This window comes from Trichechus manatus, unplaced genomic scaffold, assembly GCF_000243295.1.
Source record: "Trichechus manatus latirostris isolate Lorelei unplaced genomic scaffold, TriManLat1.0 scaffold00022, whole genome shotgun sequence".
Classification (NCBI taxonomy): domain Eukaryota; kingdom Metazoa; phylum Chordata; class Mammalia; order Sirenia; family Trichechidae; genus Trichechus; species Trichechus manatus.
The window spans coordinates 19,983,512-19,995,285 of NW_004443958.1; the positions used below are offsets into that span (position 1 = coordinate 19,983,512).

Below are 11,774 nucleotides of genomic sequence, written 5' to 3' on the forward strand. Positions count from 1 at the left end.
TGGGGCAGTTCTACTCTGTCCTACAGGGTCGCTAGGAGTCAGAATCAACTCGAAGGCACTGGGTTTATTTTTTTTCTTTTCTTTTCTTTTTTTTTTTTTGTGCCCCCAAAGGACAGTTCGCCATGTCTGAAGGCATTTTTGATTGTCATGACTTGGGGGAGGTGATGTGGCATCCACTGGGCAGAGGGCAGGGATGTTGCTAAACATCCTACAATGCACAGGACAGCCCCCACAACAAAGATCATCCAGACAAAATGTCTATAGTGCCAAGCCTGGGAAACACACTCTAAACCAAGAAGCGTCCACAAAGTGTCCTGGGCCTCTGAAGTCTGTGGGAGACTAGGACAGGCAGAGGGCCGAGGAAGCCTCAGTGCTTGTTAGCCCTGGTGGGGGGCAGGCAGTGCAGCCTGGGGGCAGCCTGCAGGTTCACAAGGGACCATCACCACCAGCTTATAGCAGAGGAGGCTGACGCCCCACAGGTTTGAACAACTGTCCCAAGATCACAGACAGCCACGGACAGAGCAGCTGGGATGGAGGCGTCTGTTTCTCACACCCTTACTTCTTCGCCACACTGTTGCTCAAAGTTTTTTCTATGAAATTCAAATTCACAACCCCAAGGTTATAAGGTCTGTTTTAGGAAGCAGTTCCAGGAGTAGACACTGCTTTACAGGTGTCTGTAAAAGTGCACACAGCAGTGGATCTGGTCTGGGGTGCTCTGGCTGCTGCCCCCGCACCCATCGGGTGCCAGCCCAGAGTCTTCACTGGGGGTCACTCCCTCAAGGCGACCCGCAGCCCTGCATGATCAGCAAGTTCAACAAGCATCTCCCTGGGCTTGAGGTCCAGCCTGGACTCCAGTTCCTGCCCCTCTCTGCTGCCTCGTGGAAAGTCCCAGAGGAAGAATGTCAGGACCAGGAAGGGCCAAAGAGATGACTTAGCGATGACGTGACTGAGGTCAAGACCACACACAGCAGAGGGGGCAGGAACTCCTGCTTTCCCCAAGTCTGCCTTTGCCCTGCAAGAAGCACAGACAGAAGCCCTTCCAGGCCAGGAATTAGGTCGGGGCTGGTCTTCTTATACAGGGCTCAGGGCCATAAGCAGGGCTCCAGGCCAGGACATTGGCTGCAAGATGGCTTCGTATCCCCACTTGTTCCTTTCTACCACCTTCCCCAGGAAGAAACCCAATGTCCGAGAAGTGAAAGGTAGCCAGGAGCTCAGGGGAAGACTTGAGGGCCAGACCTGGGCATTACTATTTATTAGCTCTGTGATCCTGAACAAGTTAGCTGACCTCACAGCCTCAGTTTTTTCGTCTGTAAAATGGGCATGACAACTCCTGCTCCCAGAGAGTAGCAGAGGGGCTTAAATTAAATATGGAACATAAAATCTGGCAAATAGCTGCTTAATTAATCAGTGTACTTTTTTGTTGCCTCAGACACACAGGGACATCTTTGAGGACACAGCCTGTGTTTACCCTGTTAGTCCCAGAGTGCTCAGCAAGGAGGCATCATACAGAAGGTGCTCAGCAAATGCCACCTGGGTTTCCAGCTATCAAGCCCAATATACCACCCTGGGGGGCCTCCTCTCCATTTGCAACATCAGTCAACTAGTAAGAAAGGCCCAAGAGGAGCTGGATAAATGCCCTTCTGGTTCAACAGACTCAGGAGGCCAGTCAGCAAGTCACTGGAACTCGTTCATGGATTCCAGTGGAAGCCAAGACTGGGATTTGGCCAGAGAAGGGAAGAACGTTGCCCTGGGGACTTAGGCAATCCGAGGCTACTTGAGAATTGTTAACCAGAAACGGGGGGGGGAAGGGAAGGGACACACAGCGCCTACTATTCCCAGAAAGCCTGGCTGGAGAGGCAGGAACACTGGCTTTGGAGTCCAGGGTGTGGGAACCCTACCTCTTTCTTGCTATGCGATTTGCATCAGGTCATTTCCCTACCTGGGCCTCAGTTTCTCCGTATGTAAAACATGCAGAGTCATGTGTGTTCTGTGGACATCACATGGTCCATCACATACTCAGGGCAGACAGGGATCCAGGCTGGAAAGTGCTTCACGAAGACAAAAGGGCTGTGTGCACAGGGGTCTCACCACGGCTCCTGCCGAGCTCAGTGCTGCCTGGATTGGCCCGAGTCCCTCTCCTTCTCCCAGCCTCAGTCCTCCATCTGTAACACTGGGAGCCTCCCTCCAGCTCTGGCAATCCACTAAGCCTAAGCCACCCATGAGGATGCACCTACACATTATCTGGGTGAGTCCCCATGGGACAGAGCAGAGAGGAGGCATCCCGCAGAGAAACACCCATGCGTTGGCCTGGGAGCTCCAGGACCTTCCTGCCCCAGGAAGACAAGGCACAAGTGGGTTACAATGAAACCCTCCACAGACACAGGATGATAATAACAGCAACGAGAACTTTTAGGGTGTTTACTGAGTGCTTCATGAGCTCCAGACTCTGGACTTCATTTGAGCTTCACAGCAACCATGGGAGGTAGGCACCACCATGGTCACCATTTGACAGGTGGGGAAACCGAGGCATGGCAAAGTTATGAGATGTGCCTCCAAATCAACAAGCTTGAAGCTGATGTAGGTTAAACAATCTTAAAGGGAAAAGATGGCAATGACATGACCTGGACCTAAACATACGCATACCCCTTACCTCTACCCAGGCGATGTTCTAAGGATAGGCTACATGTGACCTTGAGGCTTTGATGTGTGTGGGGTCAGCTGGGGGAGTCACGAGCTTTTCACACAACTTGCACAGTCTACCAGGCGTAGGCTCAGGCTTTCTGGAAAAGTCCGCATCTTAGACTTTTCTATTCTCCCTTTAGAAGGACCTCTGTTTTTTGCTCCTGCCAAAGTACCTTCCTAAAATGCAAAATTCAGGACTTTGACAAAGTGCTCACTGCACTGTTTCATTTGCTCCTCAAGGATGTCCCTAGGAGAGGGTGGGTACTATCGTTTCATTTTACAGATAAACCAACACTAGGCTCAAAAACAACTGACTTCCCCAGGAAGAAGAAGAGCCAGGAATAGGAGGAAATGGAATGTGTGGCTAATTCCCTCCATGAACAACTGCCTCCTTTGCCATGAGACCAGAAGAACTGGATGGTGCCCAGCTACCATTACTGAACATTTTCATCAAAGATTCTGTAGAAGAATCCTGATCAAAAGGGGGGAGAAATGCAGAACAGAAGGTCAAATTTTCATGGAATCCAGATTTTCCGGAGCTGTGGATGAACCCTCGAAACTACTTCCCTGAGATAATCTTTAAACCTTAAACCAAAAATATCCTCTGAAGTCTTCTTTAAACCAGAACAGTAGTTTAGCTTAACTAGTAAAGAATGTCTGCATTGAACATTGTGCTCTTTTACAATCCATATGGGATCAAATTGACAATAGCAACTCAAAAGATTAGACAGGAAACAGGGGGCAGTGAGTTTATGTTGACGGGGGAGGAACAATTTGGAAAACGAGGGTGAGAATGGTGCACCACTTGAAGAATGTAATCAACGTCACCGAATCGTATGTGTAGAAATTGTTGAATTGAATTGGTGTATGTTCTGCTGTGTATATTGTCCACAATGACAACAACAACATAAATAAATTGATTTCCTGAAGGCCACATGTCTAGATCCTCCCGGCCAAGCAGAAGCTGTGCCACTCACTCCTTTGAGGTGGGGATAAGTGTGGAGTTCCGGGCAGGGCAGACAACAGCCCCCCGGAGTCCACTAGTGAATGAGAAAGAAGGGAGACCAGGAGGGGACTGTTGACAAGTTTAGCATTGACTGTTATTGCCAACTGGCCCAGATTCTGTCCCCTCCATGGCACGCCTGACTTCAAAGCCACATGAAAGCCGGTGTTCTTTCCAGCACACTGGGCTCTTTATAGAACGGAATTTAAAAGGGGGCAAAAAAAAAAAAAAAAAAAAAAACAATCAATAAATGAGAGAAATATCTACTGAATGCCCCGAAAACAGCAAACAATCTAGCCTCAACTCAACCACCTCTCCCTCTAAATCCCAGAAGGACTCTAAGGACTCTTAGAGGTTAAAAAAAAAAAAAAAAAAAAAATCAATGTGTGCTGTTGCTGTTTGGCACAAATCTTCCCTGAACACAGTAACCCCTGGAAGGTTCCAGAAAACAGTCCCATTTCTGCACTGGCCTCAAGAAACGTAACCTCAGGGTACACCTTGGATACCCTTGCTGTACTGGGGACACGTTCTTTTTCGCTTCTTTGCCAAAGAGATTTTGAAGTCAAGCTACAAGGCAGTTTAAGGGTTCCCTTGATGTTTTTGGGTGCCTTTTAAAACTCACGGCTGTAGGGATGGTGAGGAAGTTGGCAGCCCTAATTCTAAATGTTTTCTTACATAATCAACCTCATAAACAATATGAGGAGACTGGACAGACCTCCAAAAAAGCTCCCCAGTTTAGGGGAAGGGAAGTTGGGAACAGGACTCTCAAAGTCAAAATCAATAAAACTTGATTATCAAAATTAATAAAACCACACACATATGCTGAGGAGACCATTGGACTAGGGATTCCCTGAGGGCTCCCAGTGCCTGGCACCCAGCAGGCATTCAATGGATTGTCTGATATTAAAAGAATGAGAAAACAATAGCCAGGGAAGACAGAACCCAGCCCACAATCAGATACACCAAAGCCCTTTCCTGAGTACTGGCTGGAGCTGACACAGAACTTCTGTCCCCATAAGCCCCGACCAGGGGGAGGGTTCAGTGACAGTGTCTGGAACACAGTAGTAGGAAGAGGGAGTCTCCGCAATCCAGTCATCTCCCACCCCTTGTGTGTGCCACAACCCGAAGCTTCCGGTCGATTCTCAGTGATGTTTTGGCAGTTGGAGTAGTGTTTTTGGCAGAGAGAAGACCATCTGAGGGGAGAAGCCCAATAACGGGAAGTCCAAAGGAGGACACTGGTGGCATTAGAGATTTTTCTGTGAATCTGAGGGACAAGCGTGAGCTAGACTGGATAGTCTATGAGATACTTTGCTGGAATCACACAAATGGAGCCAGTGTTGTCAGACGATGCGGAAATAGCTTCTTTACACAAAACCCTTTGTCCTCGAGGTCGGTGTCCACCATGCTGACAGGACCCTTCCCCAAATTGGTCTTGCTGCTTCCACCCTCTTGAATGGCCCTTCAATCTCTCCTACATAAGACGGTCCAAGTTATTTCCTTAATGAAAGGAGGTTTCTTTTTTGACCAGCATTGATTGAGTGCCTACTATGTGCCAGGTTAAAAAAAAAATTGAGCACATTCTACGTGCCAGGTAAAAAATTCCAGTTTCTGTCATGGTGACCCCAGGTGTGTCAGAGTAGAACTGTGCTCTATAGAGTTTTCAGTGGCTGACTTTTCAGTAGATCACCAGGCCTTTCTTCCAAGGCACCTCTGGGTTGATTCAAACCTCCAACCTTTTGGTTAGCAGATGAGTATGTTAACCTTTGCACCACCCAGGGACTCCAAGTGCCAGGCACTCATGTCTAAAGGGGAAACGGGCAGGCAGAGAGATAATCACATCCCGGTGAGAGCCAATGAGGGCACCATGGAAGCAGAAGGCCACTAGCCCAGCCTCCTGGCCCAAGGGAGAGTCAGGGAGGCTTTCTGGGGAAAGGGGAATAGTTCAATGATCACAAAGAAGAGGGTGGGGGTGTCCCAGCTGAGAAATCCTAAGAATTGTGAGGAGATCCCTAAAGTATGTCTTCTGTGGGTACTAATAACATCAGACACCTACATGGGGCTTCCCACCTGCTGGGCACTGTTCTCAGCTCTATTACATGGATTAACTCATTTAGCAGTTAAATATCCCAATCATGCTCATTCTACAGAAGGGGAAACCGAGGCACCGAGCTCCTGATTGCCTCTCTGCATCTTTCATTTTAGCCTGATTTCTCTGGTCACCCCAACATGTTGTCGTGGAAAAGGACAAAGGCTTTGAAGTCTGACTTGCCTTGATTCAAAGCCTGGCTGTGTAGCAACAGGCAAGATCCCTAAACTCTCCTAGCCTCGGTTTGCTCATCCACTCAATGGGGCCAACTCAGCCCAGGCAGAGGTTTTGCAAGGGTGAAAAGGAGAGTCGAGGGGAAATAGTTGATCTGGAGCGAGCGAGAGACATCACCTCCCTGTCTCTCCCCTGCCCTCCTTCCTGGCCTGAGCCCAGCCCCCTATCCTGTAGGCTCCCCGCTGGAGTCTTCGATGCTGATTCATCAGCCTGGCTTCCTCTCCGAGGCACAGGGCCTCAGGCCTTGAGTCACGCCTTGGATGGGATTCTCTGTAGTCTCAGACCATCTGAAAAACACAATGCGATCTTTCTTCCCAGGTCCTTGCAGAGGCGAGCTCAGGCACCACAGCTCCCCTGAGATGTGCCGTCTGGCCTGGAGGGGGCAGCCTGCGGCCAGTCCATGGCCACTCCGCAGGGCTGCTGCCATTGAGTCCTTTAGAATGGGACAGATTCTGCTCATCTCTCTAGAACACCTTAGAAGACAGGCAGAAAGGAGGAAGAGAGGGAGGAAGGGACACTCACATTCTGCCTTAAAAGTTTCCTCACCAGAATCTTCATGAAGGTGCTATTTCTTGTCCCTCTGACAGCAGATGGGCCCAAGTCAAGACCTCTCATAACCTTCCACCACTTTTGGTCCCAGCCAGGAGACCCCTGGAGAAGGACTCTGGAGAACGGAGTTCTAGCCCCAGCTAGGACTCAGGCAGGCTGCTCCCTGTCTCTGGGCCTCAGTTTCCTAGCTGTAAAATGGGAAGAGGCTGGCTCAGGTCCATGTGTGAGTCTATATTCTATTCCAAGAGATCTAACGAAGAGGTTAGCAGTTCTGGCTTTGCTTCCTGTTGCTGAAGCACTTCCCCGTTAGTAGTTGAGCGCACATGGGGTCGCCGTGAACTGTAATCAACTGAATGGCAACAGGTGTTTGTTTTTTGGTTTCATCACTTCCTGGCCCCTTCTCTGCCCCCGGCCTCCTGTGGCCACCACCCCATGCCACTCTGGTCCGGGTGCTGCTCAGCCCTACACTTACCACTTAGCACTGCGGTCTGCACCTTCAGCTGCACGTCTCCCCCACCAGCTGGTGAGCCTCGAAGGCGGGTGCTGGGCTTCTTGCTCTCTGTATCTTGCTTACTGCAACTCATGTTTGTGAAACTCAGTGAAGACTCCAGAACGTCTACACAAGAGGAGGCCGGGTGGGGGTTTGGCCCTGAAGCTGCATGTTCACAGTAAGAACAGCGTTTGATTTAGATTATGGTCATTTGAGATGGCTTAGGACCAGGTTGGGGCGCTGGTGGCACGGTAGTTAAGAGCTCCTTGGAAACCCTATTGGACAGTTCTACTCTGTTCTACAGGATGGCTATGAGTCGGAATTGACTCGATGGCAAAGGTTAGGTTTTAGGTGTAAGAGAAGGTTGAAGTCCCTGGGTGGCGCTAACAGTTAAGTGCTTGGCTGCTAACCAAAAGAAGAAAGGGCTGGCAATCTGCTTCCAAAAGGTCACAGCTTTGAAAACCCTATGGAACAGCTCTACTCTGACACACATGTGATCACCATGAGTCAGAATCGACTGAAGGGCAACTGGTTTGTTTGGGGGTTTTTTTTGGTTTAGGAGAAGGTGACGTATGGCTGAAGGCCATTACGAGGAGGCTAACGCCCTCCTGTGTGGCCACTGGCTGAACTCCCTTTGAAACTTAAATAGTTGCCAGTTACTTAAAGGAACCACACAAATAGAAGGACAGGGGAAGTCTGTGAGCAAAGGTTACTCAAGGGCACTGGAAAACTGGGGGGCCCCTAACCGCCCAGCCGCGGAAAGGGTGCTGCCCTGAGCGACAAGGGCCTCTGATGGCAGGGCACAGACCCCAGCAGGTGGGGAAGAAACCGTGCACGGAATCCCAGCTTCAGCTACTAACTTGACATAAGCAGGACAGTGTCTGTCCCCAGGAGCTCTGAGGCCACATTCCACAAGCCCTGCCAGAGTCTCCTCCCGAGGCTGAATCAGAGACTGCAGCATGTCTCTCAGGAATGGAACAGCAATTCCAGCGGCTCTCCCCCGGGAAGGGCAAAAGAGGCCCGCCGTGGAAGCAGCCAGGGAAAGAAAGCAAGGAAAGTGGGCACACGCGAAAATAACGCCGTCCCTTGCCCCAGCCAGAGCAGGGGCCGCCAGATGCGCGCATGACCCCTCTTGTTCGGGCCTTGTCTCTAGCGCCGCCACAGTTCCAACCCCAGGCCATCTCAGGGACACACCCTGCCCAGCGGCGCTCGCGGAGAGACGCTCCCGCGCGTGTCACACGCGCTGTGACACACCCTGGACCCTCCCCTCACACAGACACACACACACACAATCCACCCCGGCTTCGGGGCTGGATCAACCTTCTCAGATCCCCACGCGTTCCGCTCTCAGTCTGGGAACCGGACACACCCACGCCCCCTTCTCCAGCTCCATCTCTAGCGCCACTCACCTCACCCACCGCTATCTACACACGCGCACACGCAATCTCCCCTTCCCCAGGCGCAATACTCAGGGCTACACCCCACCACACGCACACACTCACTCACACACCCCTCGTCCTCTCTCCTACCCTCACTTCAGCGCGCTCCCTGGCGGCGGCGCCAGCTGTAGTGCTGGGAGTGCGCTCAGGCAGCGCACTCCGGGTGTCTCCCGCTGGCTCTCCACCCCCCACCTCCCCAACGAGGGGGAAGGTGAACGGGGACCTGTCTTTTTTATCTCCTCCTCCACCCTAGCGGTGCCCGCGCCCGCGCCACCGGGTTTCCGTGCACTGTCTGCTCCCGGGCGCTGGCTCCGGCAGCCCTTGGGGCCACACAGGACCGCGCAGGAGCCCCAGCAGCACCCCATGGGCGGCCACTCTCGGCTCCTCCACGGGCCCAGAAGGAGGGCGACGGCTTACCTAAGGCAGACGGAGAAAGGCAAAGCGGCTGGTGCCTGGTGGCGGCGCGGCGCTCAGGCGAGCCAAGGCAAACCGCAAGGACGGGCGTGCGCTACAGGACCGAGCGGCGAGCCAGGAGAGGTTTGTTTATGTCCCCGCTGAGGGCGGCTTTATAGGCGCCGCGGCCCCGCCCCCGCCCTCGCCCTCCCTCCTTTCTCCCTCCCTTTTCCAGGCACTCAAGTGAACCTGATGATCCGAAGTGCGCCACCTGCATTCTTGAGGCCTCGGCAGGACAGAAGCTGCGGTTTCTAGAGCACCAAGCACGTGCAGGCCCTCTCTTGCGCAACTTTATGGCTAATCCTCACACCATACCAACAAGAAAGGAATTACATCGCCATTTTACATGGAGCTCAAAACTAAGGTCACACAGCGAGTGGCGGGGCTGAGATTTGAACTCCAGTCCTTCACACTTCAAAGCCAAGGCGTGTTCCATAATTCATAACAAGTTATCTTGCCAATTATGCCCCCCCCCAATAAAGTCCATAGGAGCCCTGGTGGTGCAAGTGGCTAAGCGCTCAGCTGCTAACGAAGCGGTTGGCAGTTGGAACCCACCCGCCGCTCTGCGGAATAAAAATATGGCAGTCGGCTTTTCGTAAAGTTTACAGCCTTGGAAACCCTATGGGGCAGTACTAATCTGTCCTGTAGGGTCGCTATGAGTCAGAATCGACTCCAAGGCAATGAGTTTTAATATATATCATTCTCCAAAGACCTCTACAAAGAAAGTATTAGCGTGGTTTGAATTTCTTCAGCAGAACAAAGCAAAAGCTACTATCTGTTGAGTGAACCTGTCCCCGGCGTGGGGAATGCCGAGGTGGGAACTCTGTCAACGGTCTTCTACATCTCCAAAGCGGCATCTGGAGGCAGCACCCTGTGGTGGTACTTGTTGCTACACAGAGGACTTCAAACAGGGCCTGCCAGGCGGGAAGCTGTTGCTAACTTTTGTTTTCTATTTTAGGTAAGCTGCAGGCAGCCCTTTTGTTTGCCTGCGCATCCCACACGCTCCTCCGCCCCTTCCCATTGTTCCATCTGCCTCCTGAGGGGGTACCATTCATTTTCCCTCAGAAGACCTGTTTCGGGTTTCTTCATCTGGAAAGAAATTAATATGCTAAGCCACACAACTATAGGCAACTTTTTTAAAGAGTTACTGGAGTGACAGTCTCTTGCTTCCCTCAGATTAAAAGGTGCCAACTTTTCTTTAAAAAAAAAGTGAAGTTTGTGTGAACAAATTAAATCCAAGAAATGTGCCTTCTTTCTCTTTTCCATAAAATAGTTAAAAAAAAAAAAAAAAGCTGCTTTTACCAGTTTTGGGGAGTTTCCAAGAACTTAGCTTGCCACACAGTATATATATTTCTATGGGGAAATTACAGCAAGAATATCTCTTGGTGTCTTACTTTCCAGTCATTGCTTTATTGGTTACAATCGAGTCCAGGATATGAACAAGTCGATCAACGATAGTAAACCCTTCTGTTCTAAAGCTCAGGTCTTTTCTAGGTTTAATCACAGGCCTTGCTTGTGACTGGGCCATAGGTTGCGCTTGCTACGCTTGGCGCATCCTGCTGACATCACAGGAAGTAGTTGTCCTCCTTGACAATTACCCTGATACACAGCAGTGTTAGTCTGAGGAACCAGCTTCTCTGAGAAGCCAGCACTGTCACAAGATGGGGGGCTGCCCTGTCTATGTTTTCTCTACATTCCAGAGCCCAGGTTCCACCCGAGGAGCTAGAGGGATCCTTAGGGTGGTCAGGAATGTGGCCACATGGCTGTTGCCTTGTCCTTTTCCAGATGTTCTGGCAATTGGAGTGTGGTGGCTTCTGAGCACTCACTCTGCACTCCATCCTGTGGGTCTCCCCACCATAAAGCTGTCCCCAAATCTTGGGTGTGTCCTATTCTGCTAGTGCTGCTATAGCAGAAATACCACAAGTGCGTGGTTTAAAGAACAGACATTTAGTTTCTTACAGTTTATGAGGCTAGAAGTCTGAATTCAGAACACCAGGTGGAGGGAAAACTCTCTCTTTGTCTGGGAGAAGAACTTGTCTCAGCTTCTACGGTCCCACTGTTCTTCAGATCCTGGTGAATCTCACCTGTGCCTCTGTCTTCCCCAGTTTGTACTAACTTGTCCCTGTACCTCATCTGCTCTTTTTATATGTCAAAAGTGATTGGTTGAAGACACATCCTGCACTGGTATGGCCTCATTAACATAACAAAGAAAACCTTATTCCCAAACAGGGTTACATCTGCAGGTATAGGGGTTAAGATTCCAACACATATTTTGGGGTGACACAATTCAATTCATAACGGGTTCCATTTAGTTGCCTATATTCTGTCCTTTGTTTATGCTGAGAGGCAGGTGAGGCTCAAGGAACATCACGTGGCACCACCGTCATCCGAGGGACTCTTTGGAGGGACAGGGGCATCCAGAGTTTAAGGGCTCAGACTTGGGGTATGAAGCTGTGCAACCTTGGTCAAGTTTCTTAACTCTTTGTGCTTCAGCAGTTGTGAGGATTGGATGATTTCTTCATAGGTGAAGGACTTAAAACAGGATCTGGCCCATGGGGAGCCCCAAAGTGTACTCTTCACATCGTGGTTGTGAAAATTCAATGAAATAATGCCTGTAATACCCTCAGCCCAGGGCCTGGCACCCAGAAAGGCTGTTCTCTCTCTCCATATATATATGAAGTGAGACAGGGAGGGAAGTCAATGAAGGGTATGTTAATGGGAGTAGTATCCTATCACTCATCGGTGATAGGATAATACCCATTCGCCTACAAGGAAGACCAGTTAATATGACTATTATTCAAATTTATGCACCAACCACTAAGGCCAAAGATGAAGAAA

The 11,774-nt window shown here is 50.5% G+C and overlaps 1 protein-coding gene across 2 annotated transcripts in view; it reads right to left on the reverse strand.

The window, feature by feature from the left end:
- Positions 1-9,024, reverse strand: part of NDRG1 (N-myc downstream regulated 1) — a 67,840-nt gene extending 58,816 nt beyond the window's left edge. For both annotated transcript variants that reach the window (XM_023728216.1, XM_004373018.2), the window contains exon 1: positions 8,901-9,024. The gene's annotated coding sequence lies outside the window, so the exon portion shown is untranslated. The remainder of the gene's footprint in view (positions 1-8,900) is intronic.
- Between the last annotated feature and the right edge of the window lie 2,750 nt (positions 9,025-11,774).